General features: G+C 30.2%; 1 protein-coding gene across 1 annotated transcript in view; it reads right to left on the bottom strand.

The window, feature by feature from the left end:
* LOC117171223 (sialin-like) overlaps positions 1 to 6295 on the bottom strand; it is a 239781-nt gene that overhangs the window by 226426 nt on the left and 7060 nt on the right. The gene's annotated exons all lie outside the window — the stretch shown is intronic.

Raw genomic sequence — 6295 nt, 5'->3', positions numbered from 1 at the left:
TCGAGAGGAAAAAGCGGACATTTCAGTAAAAAAGCGGACAAGCGGACACGGGACAGAAAAAGCGGACATGTCCGCTCAAAAGCGGACGTCTGGTAACCCTAATTAATATGAAATCATACAATTCAGAATTTTAGGAGAAAAACTTGTCAGAGTAATACATGGGCTAATTTTCAAGCCTGAGGAAGCGCCTTAATATGAGGAACCACGGCTAAAGGCATGTCTAAAAGCAAAGTGCAATTACTTTCCGAACAACCCAAACTTTTGACAAAAATCCTTTGAAAAGTATTAATATGTTTCAATTAATAATTTTATTGTTTGTTTTACTAAATGAATTTGTCACATTTAATAAGCTTTGAAATTACTTATTTAAATTATGAGCTTTGTGAATGAAAAGATTTCAAATTTTCAGTCCATCAAAATTGTGTGCTAATAAACTTCGAGCCTTTGAAAGTAAAAAACTAGGCAATTTTATAAACTTAATTTTTAAATGTAGATAGTTTTAACATAATTCTGTTCAAAATTTCCAATTTTTTCAACTTACAAACTTTTAGGCTTCTCAAATTTGTACGTTTTCCAAGTAATATATCTAAAAAAAAATTTTAAGTCCATTGAACAGACGGTACATTCGAAACTTTTCATTCCTTTCGAAGTACCTAAAATTAGAAGTGAATTTTACATTTGCCGCCTACAAAATTAAATTCTAGTTCAGTTTGTAAATGTAAAAGATCCGAAGTTTCGAAATTTAAAAAAGTAGACATTTAAAATGAAAACCCTTAGAATGTATCGTCTCCACAATGAAATTTAGTTGACAAGAAATTGCAATTCATTTAGAATATTATTTTTTTTCATCCTCTTTAAAATTACATTCAATTTTTTGGTATGTACCAATATCCAACACATAGTTTGTTTCTGCTGGTGATGATTACACTAGAAGAAACGTCTTTATAGTCTAAAATACAATACTTATAATAATTTTCGTCAAATATTTTGTGTGCGTGCAATTGCTCAGCAAAGTAGCAGTCTAACCATTTTTGCAAATAATTTTAAATTCGCCCCTTAAGGTAAACCGACCATTACTGGAACGTAAAAAGTATGTTCAATACTGGTACAATAATGAATATCGTTGAGTATCTTTTATATTCCAACATAAATTATAAAAGTAAAAATGTTATATTATTTTTGGAGTTCTTTTAAATTTGTTACCGCTATTCATTTTGGTCCTGACAAGTTATACATTTAGTAAAAAATAATCAAAAATATTCGTCAAAATGTGTGAATGAACTGCTACAAAATTCGCAATTTTCTTTTATTTAAAAACTTTCCGCACAACTTTTACAGCATTGTATTATTGAAATTTCCTACACTAGAAGAAGAAGTAATGTTTTTTTTACATTTTAAATACGTTCAAAAATAAAATTCATAATCTCATTAGCAATTTAATTCGATAACTTATGAATATTTTAATGTCCCGCATTTGGACAAATTTTTGGCGAAGCTGCCTAAACCGGGACGAGCTGTCGCTGACTGTCTCAATTTCGGACACTTGAACGTGAGTTGCGAAATTGCGATTCCATTACTGAGACGGTCACTTTCGTCGTGTTTTTAATTAAATGTCGCAATATTATTTTAGTGATATATTAAAAATATTGTTTATCAGATACAACCTTACCGTTTAATTGATTACACAGGCCTACAAAAAAAAGTTGTCTGCAAGAGACAAGTGACTAGGCTACCCTTATGGATTTTGAGCCGCTGAATCCGAATATGGCCGCAGAATTTGTCCGACATTATTATTATTATTATTATTATTATTATTATTATTATTATTATTATTATTATTATTATAAAAAACATTTCTGTGTTAAAATGTTGTCACAGGCTTATACTGCCCAATATGTCGAAGGCATTTTTGGTTAGAGTTGGATTTTTATTTGATCATTTTTGCACGGGGCTGTCTCGGTATATATCATCAGTCACGGATGCATTTCTTATAAGGCAATCAAGCGATCTGATGAGAGCAGTCTGCCCAGACATATTGGACGAAGCCTTATTTTACCCCATCATTGACGGACTGGGTTGCAGTCAAGTACACGATGGGGGACCTACAGCTTAAGGTGGGTTCCGAACCACCAGAACCTCAGTAAAGGTACATTGAAAAATTTCTAGAAGTACCGGCTCAGGGATCGAACCCCGGACCTCTTCTGAGGTGAAGTCCGAGAGTCTAACCAACTGAGCCACTGAGGCTCAATGGCCACTGAGGCTAAATTATTATTATTATTATTATTATTATTAAATTACTTACCTAAGAAGTTGGAAAAATTTGAGTTTAGAATTATAAGTTTCAAAGGAATAATATAAACAACTTTTTTAGAATAAATAATTAAGCGATAATCACAATCCATTCTTGCTTTTTAAAGTATTCTGTAGTAAATCATAAGTAAATTGTGCCATTTAATTTTGATAAACTCTATTGGATTTTCCTTGTTCCAGTATTAGCTTCTTTGGTATCCCATTTAAGGATTTGCTCCAAAATTCGTGTCCCACTAATGCGCGATCTGACTAGCTTGAAAAATATCCATTTATATTAATTTACTATAAAATTACTAATGTATTTTTTGTCCTAATCGATCAAATAATGTCTTAGCCCCTTATTCCCTGACGCTTAAAATTCGGATTCTACGTTCAAATTTGCATTAGAGACTCATGGAGTAATCGCAATACTTTTTATTGCAGCGTTAGAAATTTACAAAAAAATTAAATACACTGAAAATAGTTTTATAGTAGTACTTGATATTTCATTATTCATAATTGGTATAGTCGATTACGATTTAGGGAAATCGTGTAAATATAAAAATTATTGTTAGTCGAATTACGAAACTTTACAATTAGAATCTGAAAACTTAATATCCTTATAGAACAAGAATTGGTATATTCAATAGCAAAGTTTGATATTTTATGTATTAAAACGCATAATAAGAAAAATTAATAATGACATATTCAAATAATACAAAAGCAATTATAGGAATTAATAGATTAAGGTACAAAAGTTAATATAAATATCCTACAAATTAATATAGTCAAAGAGAAAGTGAAAGGTTATAAGAGATATTTTTATTTTCTGTGATAGACGCTAACAGAAATTATAATCTTCAGTTGAGGAAACTGCAAATTACTATATCAAAAATTCCAAATAGCTTTGATAATCTCCCGAGGTTAGCCGAATCCGTCGATTGTACCTCATAGCCGATGCGCTCACGATGTGAATCAGAGAACTTCGTGTTTCCCGCTAAATTGGTTAAGATTCATGTATGGACATGTATTTCAAACATATTAAAAAGAGTACAGTACACCATATTTCAAAGATTGTAAGACATTTGGAAGATTTGAAAATATTTTACTAAGATATTAAAGAATTCCATCATTTTAATGAATAAAAAGAATTGACAAATATTTCAAAAGATTTCTCAAAAATTTCCCAAAGATTTCGAGCATTTCATAAAGATTGCAAGGATTTCGAAGATTTGAAAATGGGGTTTACTCCAGATTTCAAAATTTTCACAGAGATTTCGAACATTTTCAAAAATGTTCAAGCTTTCAAAAGATTTCAAGTATTTCATAAATATTTCAAAGACGTTAAACTATCGTTTAAATCGTTTAAACTAACACAAAAGATTTCATGAACAAATTTTAAATTCAGCATTCACAAATACTTCATAAAAATTTCACAAAGATTTCAGGCATTTAAAAGATTTTAAGGATTTTAAATATTTTACAAAAATTGACAATGATTCCAAAATAATTCACAGAAATTTCAAGATTTCATAAAGATTTTAAGTACTTCAAGAGATTTCAACGAATGCACAAAGATTTCAAAAGGTTTCAAAGATTTCATAAAGATTTCAAGGATTTTAAAGACGACTTGTGTTCGCAAAAAAGTAGGAATTATTTTATTTATAGCTCTTTTTTCTTCAAAACTGGTTGACCTTGTAATTATATAATAATATACTTAATGTATACCAAATTTGTATTAAGTTCGGGGCACCTGCAATTTTTGACCCAGCACTGTTACTTGTATTACCAAGCCGAATGTGAGGCGGGAACGAGGTGATTAAAAAAAAAGAAAAATCTATAGATATTTTTGAATTTAATTCAATCCCAGTTTTGACCTTATTAAAATAGAATATTTTCCTGTTTTTACTTTTAATTTTGAATGTTTCTAAGTCGAGATATTAAGCACCATGCCGCTTCTCAGAATTCTAAAAATTTTCACCATTTAGTATACAAGGAATCTTCAAACCACTTCTCCCAGCGTGATTTGCGTGTGTTATATGCATATGTTTGCGTACCATGTATATAATTAAAGATTAAGTTAGTTACATCAGCGAATGTGTATTCTACATTGATATGGATACAAATACTAATGATGATAATGATAATGTGCGTATTTATGTGCTATAATTGTGCAGTGTGAGTTGGTGGAGTTTCACGACGGGTTACGAACTTGTCGTTTTCGTATTTTCGACCGTCATATTTTTTTCGAATGACTCATAATTTTTAGTATAATCTTTAGCAAATTTCAGAATCCTCTCTTTCAAAATGTGAACAAATTATCATAATCTTTCTAATATTTGACATTATTGCCCTACTATTATGGATGCGCTTAAAACCTTAAAGTCACCTTCAGAAGAAGTTAATGACATTTTTTTAAATTGAACGCTGCAAAAAAAGTATTGCGATTACTCCATAAGTTTCTAATGGAAATTTTAAGGCAGAATCCGAATTTCAACAATTTAAAAGTTGATCTTGCTGTTTTTTTGTTTTGTTTTTTTTTTTAGTTTTTTAAGAAGGAACCGAAGGTGGACCCAGTAGGGACTTTAAGGGTACTCTGTAGAGGCGCCTTTCAGTTCCTTCGTTCCTCCAGGGTTATAACGGTTTTTTTTTTAAATTCCAATTCCGCATTTTAAAATTGTGTTTATGTGGGTTAGCTTTTCCTAACTGCCCCAGTCATGGTCAGTTTACCTTATAATGAGTATATGGTATCTGTCTGTCTGTGGACACGATAACTTTCGAAAAAATTAATCTATTAGATTGCCCTTTGGCACACTCGTTTAGTATTCTAAACTAAAAGACAAGTTCGTTAGCCAGCCATTTTGGATAAAAATTCAAAATTGGGCACATTTTGAATATTTTTGAGACCACTTTTTTAAAAATTCCGAAATTCTCTGTACGGTTATTTATAGTATTCAAAAAGTTGAACAATTTATCCTAACGACTTTTTTGAAAAATAAAAAATTACCAGAATTAGAGCATTTTCAAAATCCAAAAAAAAACAAATTAAAATGAACATTTTAATCCAAACAACACATGATACGAAAAAAGTCAAGAAAAAAACGTTACTTTTTAAAAGCCCTACAAGATTACGATAACAATTTTTTTATTTGGTCGAAAAGTTAAAAATTCCAAATTTGATCGTACCAAAAATGTTTGAAACCACATTTTTTCAAAATTTAAAAATTGTATGTACGGTTGTTCATAGTACTCAGAAACTCAAACAATTTATCCCCATGACTTTTTTCTATAAAAAGAAAATTATCAGAGTTAGAGCATTTTCAAAATCCAAAAAAACATACTGAAATGAACATTTTAAGCCAACCAACGCATGATATGAAAAAAGCCAAGAAAAAAAAAACTTTGCTTTTTGAAATACCTACAGGACTACGATAACCACTTTTTTAATTTGGTCGAAAAGTTGAACATTCCAAGTTTGATCGTACCAAAAATAATGAAAAATTCCAAAATTCCATTTTTCGGTCAAACTATGCAAGATACGAAAAAAAACTCAAATTGCGCGCCCTGGGAAGAACTACGAATTTATAATGAATCACTTTTCGATATAAGCAAAAAAAAATGAGACAAAAATTGTCATAAAAAATATCATTCAAAATAAAAATATTAAATTTGTTTGAAAAAACGACACAAGGTACGAACTTAAATTACCAGACAAAAGTAGTTCGCCTAAAAAGATCTATAAATTTATTATTAATCATTTTTTTATTGGACGAGTAGATCTTCTCTTAATCGTAAAACATAAGATAAAAAATGCAAAAATGAACTTTTTGGAAAAAGCGCAGAAAATACGAAAGAAGACATAGGCTCCTATATAGGACCCTATATAGGTTCCTGTGTTAGACCCTACAGTCTGTCAAGTTAAAGCGTGGGTGGCTTTACTCGCAGTCGGTAAGGTGTATCGACATGATTTTGGTGTCAAAGTATTAAGAAGAGCTCCCTCTTTCAT

The sequence above is a fragment of the Belonocnema kinseyi genome, chromosome 4 (genome assembly GCF_010883055.1).
Source record: "Belonocnema kinseyi isolate 2016_QV_RU_SX_M_011 chromosome 4, B_treatae_v1, whole genome shotgun sequence".
In the NCBI taxonomy this organism is placed as follows: domain Eukaryota; kingdom Metazoa; phylum Arthropoda; class Insecta; order Hymenoptera; family Cynipidae; genus Belonocnema; species Belonocnema kinseyi.
Note: the sequence above shows the minus strand (reverse complement) of the source record. Positions and strands in the feature narration are given on the sequence as shown.